Source organism: Gouania willdenowi, chromosome 6 (genome assembly GCF_900634775.1).
Source record: "Gouania willdenowi chromosome 6, fGouWil2.1, whole genome shotgun sequence".
Taxonomy (NCBI): Eukaryota; Metazoa; Chordata; class Actinopteri; order Blenniiformes; family Gobiesocidae; genus Gouania; species Gouania willdenowi.
The window spans coordinates 33,107,710-33,119,838 of NC_041049.1; the positions used below are offsets into that span (position 1 = coordinate 33,107,710).

General features: G+C 39.0%; 1 protein-coding gene across 1 annotated transcript in view; it reads left to right on the forward strand.

The window, feature by feature from the left end:
- Window positions 1–6,979: 6,979 nt before the first annotated feature.
- Window positions 6,980–12,129, forward strand: part of plxnb2b (plexin b2b) — a 275,822-nt gene continuing 270,672 nt past the window's right edge. Inside the window, exon 1 of the mRNA XM_028448556.1 lies at window positions 6,980–7,245. The gene's annotated coding sequence lies outside the window, so the exon portion shown is untranslated. The remainder of the gene's footprint in view (window positions 7,246–12,129) is intronic.

Genomic DNA, 12,129 nt, shown 5'->3' on the forward strand with positions numbered 1-12,129 from the left:
GAGATGAACTATGGACCTTGAAAGTCATGTTTGTGTATGTTTTAAACTACTGCGTCATTAATAAAGCTGTAAATTGTTTTTCACTGTCCAAACTTTATTGAAAGAGCAGCAGAAAGGATGTGTGAGATGAATGACACTACTTTGATAATAGATCATCATAATGTGAGCTGCAGAAACTGAAGTCAAAGGAATGTGGAGGCACATTGATCAGTGTCATCACTGTCTGGATGTCTGGGATACAAAGTTCTGCTCCAACACTTCTTCAGTAAAGTCACACCGTCAGGACTTGAGTACCTGCTCCAAGCTCTGCAGCATCATTTCTCCAAAGCCAAACTGATGTGGACACATTAAATTCAGACTCTGGTCCTCCCTCTACTCTCTCTCCTGAGTGTTTGTCTGTACGTCTCTTCTGCTGATGCTCAGCCTACTTTCTCCCTGATCTTATCAGTCAGCGTGAGGACCTTTGAAGGCCATCTCCTCATCTCTTTCAGCTCTAGTCACCTAATAGCTAGTAGTGAATGACTCTGGCTCTGGTTTTGACAAAAGGTGGATTTTGTGATGAAGGCAGCTAACCTCCATCGACCAACAGACATGCATATTTGCATACTTCAAATTACTCAGAAAGCGAACACCAGACATAACTCTGACTCCTGTGTCACAAAACACAGGCGCTGAGATATCAAGCTCTCACCGAAGCTGAGCTATTCATAGAACCTCTTCTGACCAATCAAGTATAGGAGTCAGGCTTAAATGTCTGAAATCACTTAGAGCCACTCTGTGTGTCAAGAAGCAGTGACGATGTGAATGAGGCTGGGGGAATGAAAAGCACCAAAACACACTTCTGATTCAATGCATACCATGCATGTGTGCACAGGCCAATGAGCACTTTCTAAAACCTTGCTGGTTATAATAGCTGCAAAATTATAGATTCTGTGATTAATGATTCAGCAGCCAGTGAACAGCGAGGATATCCATAAGTCCTGCTAGAACGAGTCAAAAGATGAAACATGAACACACTACGAGTTGTTGCGTCAGTAAAAAATCAAACGAGAATCTCCTCCTTCCTCTGCACATGAATCTGTATTCATTGGCTGCTTTATTTACCAGGCATCATGTAATTAGCGTCACCACAACCAGGCACTCCAAATACAACAGATGTGATGCATCGCAGTTGTATGGAAGCAGATAAGGGCCAATTTTGATGGAGAAAATTATTTTGGGCAAATCAAGAATAAAGTCAAAATGTCAAGATTAAAGCCAAAATTTAGACAATAAACTAAAAATAAAAGTTGAAGGTTTGCTTTTAAATTCAAATCTACAGAAGCGGATTAGGGCCAATTCCCCATATACGACAACAGTCTCCATCAAAACTGGCCCTAATCTGTTTCCGTATAGCTCCTTTCTTTCTGAACAGATAACATTTTTGGCAATATCTCTTCAAAGTCCTTAAAGAGATTACAATGCTGTGTTTATGAGCTAAAAAAGAGTTTAAAACAGTGGCTCTCAAACTTATTTTGGCTCAAGTACCCCCTTTTCCTTATTTGTGAATCCAAGTAACCCCATTTGTCTGGCTATGACATTTTGCTTAGAAAACTATTCAAAAACAACTATAGAGCAAAATGATGGAATGAACAAGTGATATCACACATTTGAAAGAATCTCATTTTGTAAATAAGTGGAAAGAAACAGTCGTCAGTGCAGTGGTTCTCATCCTTTTTTGGATCGTGGCCCCATTATGATATCAAGAATTTCTGGTAACCCCAAAGGCCTTTTCTTTTCAGAATTAGTTTTTGATCATGTTTAATATCAGATATTTGGCTGCTTTTTAGTTTAATTAGATCTATATTTCACAAAGTGAAACTATAGAAACAGTTGTTTAAGATTGTGTTATTTTATAAATAATAATAATAATTAAAACATTTCAAAAATCTATTTTAATTTTTCAGAAAATTCAGGCAACCCCACAAGGGGGCCCGGCCCCAAAGGTTCAAATACACTGAGTTAGTGGCTCCTGAATAGATTTATTTTTATAGTTTTTTTTATATTTCCAGTCACCTCACTCTAAGTCTGACAATTAATTTTCCACTCTCACATTGTCGCTCTCTCTGTAGTGTAGTGTAGTGCCATCGTTTACCCCCATTTGAGAAACACTGGTTTAAGACATTCATCGATACGCAACATTTTGTAGACGGACAGGATTTCTGTTTGTTGTCATGTGGTGAATTGGCCCTTGTCAGTTTCTGTAGATTTCACTCTATCAGCAGACCTTTGACTTTAATCACGACAAAGTATTTTTAGTTCATTTTCGACTTTAATCCCATTTTTCGAGTTTATGCTTGACATTATATTTCAACGTCATTCTCTAAATTTGAACTTTAATCTCAACATTTTGACTTTATTCTTGACATTTTGACTTTATTCTGGATTTTCCCAAAATTGTTTTCTCCATTAAAATTGGCCCTTATCCACTCCCATACAGTTGTCATGTGGCCCAACCAACATGTTTGCTTAAGCTCACAGAAGCAACCACTGAGAAAGCTTCATGTTGACCTGATGACACCTCAATCTACACAGATCTCTGCACTCTGAAAAACTCAAATAAATGAGGGGAAGTATTCTCAATAGATTGGTTGAAGCATATTGAGGTAACCTGGCAGTAGGTGCTCAGAGGAGGTGGCCAATTGAACTGGAGCTGATGCTATCAATCATTTTTGCAATGATTAATCGGTCGCTCATTTTATACAATTATGTTCAATCAAACAAAAACAATTTGTAAAATGTGAAAATGTCACTTCTGTGACTAACAGCTTGTCCTAAAACCTAGGTTCCCAAAGTGGGGTACTGGTACCCCCAGGCATACGCAAATTGTCATATGGCGTATACGTACAAATAACACATTGGTCTCTGTAAGATTACCCATGGTGACAGAGAAACAATCTCAACAAAAAAAGTGCAAATATGACAAGAGCTACATTGCTTTGCGCTAGCCAAACATGCTTTCAAGACTATGATGACCTTTGCCAACACGTACTTGTGTAAAAGTGGATTTTCGTCTTTGACGAACATGAAAACAAAACACAGAACAAAACTTTGTGTGGAGACTCGGGCTCTCTCAAATTCACCCAAAAAGTGCAGAGTTCTGTGCATCCTCTCATGCTTCTCAATAAAGTTGTGGCACCGGTAAGTAGCATTTCACAGTTTCATGGTGATAAAAAAAATATATTTTTTCTCACAGAAAATGCCTGTAGGATATTTAAATAAATCAAGTGATAATTCTAAAGATGTTTTATTGTGTCCTGACAGATTATTATTCTTGTTCTATTATATATTTACCTCAGCAGGATAGAGAGACAAATTTCCCTGTAGGGCTACATTGTATATAACGTTACACTATTGTGTTTGAAGTGTGCAATCTCTAGAAAATTAGCTTAATAAAAGAATAAATGTTTTCACGTAGCTTCAGCAATAAGGTCACTTCTCACATACCGTAGGTCTCGGTGATTCAAACAGAGCCGGTACTACCACTAAACAGATTAAGCGGCTGTTTAGGGCCCCGTGTCCACCAGCATTCATCATTTGGATGTTTAGATTTCTTTTGAGTCTCCTTTGTTTTTTTTAAAAAATAAACAAATACATTTACCACTTTCTAAATACTAATCATATTTATTTTTGTCACAATGAGTGATTTAATTACCTTGTTCATTGTGTTTCTGCTAAGTATATTTCAGAGTTGGAATGTATTTAAAGGACTCCCTGATGCAAATTAATTATTATTGGCGTTATGAATACATTTAAAATCAGGCTTTAACATGTATTTATTTATCTTCCATTAGAGCGGCTTTACATACATTTTATTTTACGCTCAAGGTTAAAGTGGTTCAACATCATCGTCATTTAAAATGTTTGACAGTGAGGATCATTCAGACAGTAGAGGAGCAGTAAGCAAACTATAGACATCATGTTCATAGAGACGACAATGTCATTAGTTTGGTTTATAATAGAGGGTTTTCACGGGGCGTCATCAACCCGGAAGTCGCCATTTTGGAGATAAAGCAGCAGGTCTACAAATGGCGCGCAAACAAGAAAATCTCAAATTTCGAGACTAAGTTGTGAACTATTGCCGTGTTTTTGGCTGTACTATTCGGTCAAACAGTGAGACACATTTGTAATTTTATAGATTGCCAAAAATCATAACAAATCAGGGAGAACACTCACTAGTTATCAGAGGAAAGGAGGCGCTTATGGCTAGCAAAGCTAAACCAGGATCTACGAGGAAAAATCTGAACATCCGAATTTGTTGAGCCCATTTCTTGTCAGGTAAGTAAATAGTTGTTTGCAGCAGCTCTTAATTAATTTTCTAGTGTGATGATAATAATATAACTCATATCAACACCAAAACAACCCGTCATATGAACAGTTTCTTCCCCCAGGCTGTCACTCTAATGAACGCTAAACAGTCAAAGAGTGTCAGACCTGTTGCTGTGAAATAACCCTGGAACTAAACTGTAACTGTGAATGTACATACACGTAGATTATTTTATTTACTGTACATCTACGCACACTCGTTAATACTGGAAAAAATAATCACATGTTTACTTCATCATCATCACCACTGCAGGTTAGTTTTTACCCTACTGATGATGTGTTGTAACTTGTTGCAATATTCGAATGTTTGCAGACCTGCTGCTTTATCTCCAAAATGGCGACTTGATGACACTCAGTGAAAAACCCTCTATAGAATAATGGCAGTGTGGGGCCTCCAAAAGGTATTCCGCTTTGGGCCCCAATATGTCTAGGGCCGGCCCTGGTGTCAAACTTACTTAATATAATTCTTGGAGCAGTTTCGGACTGCGGTACCGACATCCAAGCTTCAGGAAAGCTTGGTCGCGCTTCAAAATATAGTGGCGCTTCTATACCAAGTTCAACGGTAAAGAGACGCTGTGGCTTGTTGGGACCTGTGGTGTGTTCAAGGACAGCTCGTAAAATACTTTTGAACGATGTAAATAGCGGACCATCATATTTTTGTGTTTGGTTTTCAATTCAAATTTTGCTGTTAAAAAAAACTATTTTCTTTAAAGAGTCTTGTTTCCTTATTTAAAGATTCATACAGACATACATTTACATTTGGACATAAACAAAGCAATCAAACAATTAAATCAAAACAACCCAACTGCAGGGTTACATCAAAGATACTATTTACAGATTATGCTTGTGGTTAATAATACATACAAATCAAAACTATGACAAATATTAACTACAAATTTAAATCACAGTAGTAAATAGTTTAAAAGTTTACTGTGATAAGTTTAATTAGAATTTACTGTGAATTAAACATAACTGACACGATCAAAAAGGCATTGATATAGGCGGCAAAAGGGCCAATATTAAAAAAAAAACAGTGTCAAAGCAACCACAACTACAGTGTTGTAGTGGACACTCTTTAGTATCACTGTAATAAGTTTCATGAAATTTTACTGTAGAATATTAAAATAATCTTACGTTAAGAAGACCAAAAAGCTCATATTCGGCTTAACCTGAGATACATTGATCCAAAATTCTAGTTTTACGTATAACCAATCACTCCTGGCCTCTGTTCACAGTCACCACCATTATACTTAAACTGGGTGCTGTGTCACCCACTTCAATTTATCCACACTTGTCACCAGAATGGCTGAACTGCTTACAAAACACAATAAGTGCAATATGCACAACTAAAACATCATATTTCACTCTCACCTTATAATAGTCAACTCTTTCCCACTCCTTACATTTACCTACCCTGACTCCCTCTTCCTTGTTCCCTTCCCCTCACCTAGTTGTAACACTGCCCTCTCTTTTTATACTCTCCTTTTAATAAAGTTTTTTCTTACCCTTCCTTGGGGAGGGCTGGTGATGTTCACAATTATGTGATTTGTTTATTTAATTACAATAATAATACATGCATAGCTCTTGCAAAAGATTGCACTAAAAAAGAACAAAAAGAAAAAAGTGGGCATTTTTGGTCTAAGATTGATTTTAATATTCTACAGTAAACTGATCATAGAGACACTAAAGAGTGCCCACTACAACACTGTAGTGGTTTTTTGTCTTGACATTCTGTATTTGATTATATATATATATATATATATTTTTTTTTTTTTTAAATATTGGCATCATTGCTGCCTATATCTACTGTATGTTTTGAAGATCCTTAAAAAAAGAAACAAAAAACACTTTTGTAAAACTTTTTTCTTTATAGCAGTAAAGTTTAAACCTAAAACAAAACACACATAAACATGATGGTATTCTATTTAAAACAATGAAATGCATTGTATGAGTTTTACGAGCTGTTCCTGAATCCAGCACCGTCCCCAACAAGCCTTTACCGTTCATGTTAGAATAAACGCGCAGCATTATTTTGAAGCTCGGATAGCGCGACCAAGGAAATGGGAAGCCTGGATGGCGTTACCGCAGTACAATAGGCCCTGTTATATTTCAGACCGGCATAACAAAAAATAAATAAATAAAATGAAATAAATCAAATAAATGTTGGTCTACAGGAAATAAAAACATATTTAAATATTACGACATATAGTTTATCATTTATAAATGTGACTTACTTCATTTGTCTCCTACAGAAGACTGAGGTTACAAAGCATTCAGTCACAAAAATGTGAAACTGAATCACATGTTTTCCTGTATATGAATCATGCAGTGGTCAGATTTGGCCCATCATAGCATCCAATGCACAGTTCGTATAGAACTCTTTATTGCAACACCAGGAGAATCCATAGCAAAGAAAGTACACAGTTGCACGCAAGTCATTGTGCATTATGCCAACAACAAAGAATAAACACTATGTAGAAAAAAGTATGAATTTGGCAATGTTTGTTTGGAAGCATTGAAAGAGGGAACTAGAGAGAAGAAAGGAGGGAGGGAGGGAGGGACTGGGAGCTTCCGCCTCTCCCTCATTCCATCGCTCATTCCGCGGTGCCAGCGGAGGCGGACGCAGCGCGTCGTGCTCATCCAGAGGTGTGTTCGACGCACATCAGACACGCACCTGGAGGTCGGACTACCATGTGACCTCACCTGGGCGTGGAGAAAGTGCTCGGTGCTCCTCGGCTCTTTTCTCGCCTCTGTCCGTGCCCTCGGAGCTTTGCGCGGCAGAGGATCATCGGAGCTTTGCTTTCCTGGAGGACATGTGCACTGGTTCACTTTACTTCTCTGTAGTCCTGCTCAGACCACACCGGGACCAGGTCCTCTGAGGTGAGTTCTGCGCTCGACACCAGCTTTTTATTTCTTTTACACTGGATGAAGTTGTTCAGGGTGGGAAAAGAACCAGGCAGTATTAGTCTTTTACAGTTGATGTCCACGCGCACTTCCTGATCCTCCTCCACACCTTCAGAGTGCTCCTGTGTGCGTGCGTGTGCGTGTGTGCAGAGCTGCATGTTTAGAGAAAGTTCATGATCAAACTTGTTCCTAAACTTGAGCGGACTCGAAGCTTTTCCCTCGGTTCTCTGTTCTCCACCAACATCTGTTTGTGTCCTGTGGAGGACACAGAGGCTCTATTCATGATCCCTGCTGTGCCTCTGTGTTCCTGGTGCAGACCTCTCATTGTTGACCTGCCACTTTGCTCCTGTTGTAGATCCTGTACATAGGCCTATGCTCTTCATCTCCACAGGATTATTCCCATTAAATAGTATATATGCAGCCTCATGGCAGCAAAGGATTTGTATGAGGAAAGGGCGAATGAAGGCTGTTGTTGGGAGGGAAGTAGGAGGTCAATCACCAGTTTTCTTGGATACCATCTGCTCACTGATACTACACCAGCAGTTAACCATGTTTCTCTCCTTCTTGCTCCCTTCGCTCCATATGTCCCACAGAACTCAGTTTGTCTTTACTACTCTGAATAACAGACTTCTCTCAACAGAGGAGAGTGGTAATACTGTCAATGTTTTCCCCTGAGGATGATGAGCACAATGCAAGTTCTTCTTCATCACGACAAATATGATCTTTTATGGATTATTGAGGAGGAGAAACTTTTGGTTCAGGTCAGGAGGCTATGAGACAATTCCCCCAAAGGGATATAAGAACAACAGACATTAGAGGAACAGTGATGGGGCAAATAAAGCTCATCCACTCAGTTTAACGTACACACAATATTCTGGTTGATCATGAGAGTGCACAGATCAGCAGAGCGTACAGATTCTGTAGTTTCCATGATTCCTTTCAAAAAGTTAAACTTTCATAGATTATAGATTCAGAGCCCACAATTGAAACAATTTCAAGTATTTATTTGTTTATTTTTACATAATTTGGGCTTCCAGCTCATAAAACCCATGAAAACAGGAATTCACATCATTAGAATACTGTGAGATTTTGCAGAAAAAAAGAGGAGAAGAAGGACTGGACTAGGCCAGTGGTCCAAGGTCCTCTTTTCAGATGAAATTAAAGTGTCTTTCATTCGGGAATCCAAGGGTTTGGAGGAATACTGGTGAGGAACAGAACCCAAGCTGCTTGACGTTCGGTGTGAAATATCTACAGTCAGTCATCTTTTTTTTTCTTGTTATGTCATATATTATGGTAGATTGATTTCTCATATCGTGAGATAATCGTTACTGTGAGCTTTGTATCGCGTATCGTATCGTGAGGTACCCAGAGGTTCCTCACCCGTCTTCCTCTAAACCCTTGGACATTTAAATTGTGGGTCCTGAACCGATAATTTATGAAAGTTGAACTTTTTGAATGGAATTATGGAAATCAAACAACTTTTCCATAATATTCTAATTTTTTGGAAAGGGTCTGTATATCTCAGTCTACACTGCCCTGAAGGTATCTACCACACCTTAATGCTTTATTGGAGCCAGAGAACCATGTTCTCTCAGCCTCAGAAATATTACACACTGAGCAGAACTTGTTGTGTGATTGATCAGAAATTTGATGGAGGAAAAACCTGATGTGTGTGTCTTGTGTTGTTACTTTTCTGTTTGTGGGTCAATCAGCACGTAATGTGTGTACATGCTGAATGAATAACTTAATCTGACACTCATTGTCATCAAGTCGAACCTCTGACCTCCGGTGTCCCTTTGTTATTCTCTTTACATGTGAAGGAAAAGCCTGAAATCTGATTGCACTGAGACGCCAGGCCAGTTGGTGCTACATCGTGACGAGTAATCTGTTTATCTTGTAAATTGTTACTGACAGCAGAACTGATTACAATGAGAGATGTAAAAGCTGAAAATAATTGCATAGCTGTCAACTGAAGTGTATTCTTATTTTATTGATGAAGAAGCTCTTGTGATTCAAGTAAACAAGGAGTGCACCACTTCTAATGATCACCAGTTGAACTGATACATGCAGGTTTGTCTTTTTCTAATGTCATCATGCATAGGAACAGAAATAATCCTCAGATTTGTTCAATATTTGGTGAAGTTACCAAACTGTATCTCTCTCATTTGTTTTGCTTTTCCCCACACTCCTACGTCTAATAAAGTGTCCGAGCAGAGGGACATTAAAAACAAGATGGATTATGGCTCACCAAACCCAGATATGAGGAACCCTGCTTAAACCCAGTATAGAGAACTGATTGTTTGTGACAAACTGATGACATATCCAGCGTGTACCCTGCTGATCAGATTAAGTGGGTATAAAAGCTGGCTATATTCCTCTTTGTGTTGGATTACTGACCTTGTATGATTTTGATAATAAATCTATAATCCTGTTCCACAATGTCCAACCTCCACCCCTCTGTGCAACGCACATGCATGCGCACATTCACACACACACACACACACACACGTCAGGAAGGACTGAATTAAAACTGCTGGTTAATCTGAGTGATAGTATTGTTCCTTCTGTATCAGACCTACATAATGTAGGCTAAATTCATCCTGTTTATTAAACATTTTGCTGCTCTGACCTGCTTTATTTTATGGGCCAAAGGGTCGCATTCTTTTGAGTTGTGGTAGGACTGCTCAATTAATACGATTTCAATTATTACACCCAACAATTACAAAAATAACTTAATTGATAAAAACGATTAAAGAAAAAAAAAAATAATTACATGTGTTTTATTCGCTAAATAAAACAAGCCCACTATTTTGGACATCTACAAATAATAAAGCTTGGCACACATGTTATTAATACTAACTTTGAGTTGTTTAATCCATGCACATGCAAGCTCCTCCCCTCTGCCCCGCCCCACTGAAAGCCAACACGAGGAAAGTTGTTGCTCGTGGTCTTGAAACATGGCAGGAGAAACGCAGTAAAAACACTTGGTAGTCAAATTCTCTGATATGGGTATAGTTTGGGTTCAATAATGAAGACCTAGAGCAAAGACACATCATGTGCAAGAAGTGTTTTGTTTTGTGCAAAAGTGAACATACTTGACTTTAGTGTTTGAAGGATTTTATGTATGTTTAAAGAATATATTTTATGTGATTTTATCCAAAAAATTAACAACTTTTTGGTTGACAAATAATCATCATTTCAAATATGACAAAAATAATTGTGATTGTTATTTTTTTCTATAATCGAGCAGCCCTAAGTTGTGGTGGACTTTGGAACCGTGCTGGTAAGAAATTACTGTAGGTATGTGCCTGAGAAAGGTCCACATGTCTCCCATTGTCCGTCTTCCTTATCTAAGGTACACACAGATTTCAGCAGAGTGTTGGCAGGCGCTCCACGGGTGTGTCGGGTTGGTGTCAGCTGGCCAAGAAATCCTCGGATTTAAGATTTCCACTAGAGATTTGCTTGTCTTTTCATGTCTTGGGGATTATCCTGTGACGAAGAGACATCATGCTGAGGTGGATTTTAGATTTTATCCAGTTGCTACTCTGATGCCTGTCGTTGTCCTCAACCATCACCTCACTGGCTTCTCCTTCCCTTCCCTTGGCTTGTTGGTCAACATGGTGTTGTTTGGACTTGTCACTCTGCACACGTGCAGTAGCACTTCTCTCCTTGTTTCACATGAGCCTGAGATCACAACTGACAAGGCAGGAGTATGGTAGACATCCAAAGGTGTGATCATGCTTATTCCCATTGGTATCCCCCAGGTCATGAGGTGTCGCTTTCATCTTCACACCACTGACAGTGCTTTATGAGGCTTCTATGTACAGATTGCTGGTAAATTGTTTTTTGTAAAGAAAACACTGTTCTTTCCACATTGAACATAAAAAAGTACCGGTATATATTTTTGTTAAGCATGTAAAAGGCTGATAAGTGCTGATTTCACTGCAACTATAGTAATATAAAGGCTAGAGGTGTGTGATCCGATATTGATATCGGTCCGATATTAACCAGAAAACGAATATTGGATTTTATCGGACTGCATGTTAAATCACCGATACAAGCTCTCTGATTTAAAATTTTCTGCTCCAGCACTTCTATTCATAGGTGACTGCGGTTCACACTCCAACAGAGAACAATAGTCAGCAACAGTAGGTTACTTTGTTGTAGTAACATCACTTGATCAAGCCTTTTCTTACATTCCACACTACAAAATACGTAATAAAAGTTTGTATGTATGTGCTGAGATTGGATCAATATCGGTGTCGATACGCAAGGCTGCAATATCGATATCATATCGGAAGTGAAAAAGTTGTACGACCTAATAAAGGTACACTGTGCAATTTTCGGCCCATTATGAGCCGATTTTTGACTCGTGCGTCTATTGTTGGGATTGGGCCAAGCCTCGGCTAAATCGTGTGTCGTGTATCGTGTAGTATACGTACATAGAGTCACGAGAAGTGAACACCTCACGACCAACTCCTGATCAGCAATTGTATGGTCATAAGAAAATCAAACATGTTTCAGGGCTCGAGACTGCGACCAAATTGGTCGCATATGCAACTATTTTTTCAGTATTGCGAGTGAAAATGTTATCTGGTCACATTTGTGCTAGTGTGTATGGGTGACCCACAGAGCGTGGTCCACAAATGGAGCCAGTCTAACGAGCCCTTCACTGAGTGCGTGCTCATTTTGAGGGCAGCAGTAAAAATGAAGAACATGCTGAGCGCAGTGATAGAGCGTACACTCTCATCAGAACCAGCATGGAGCAACCAGAACTGATGGACTATGATGCCAGGCCAGATGTTCAGCTGTGGTTCTCCCAGATGGGAAGAGGGTTAGGAGACCCCACTATAAGAGCTG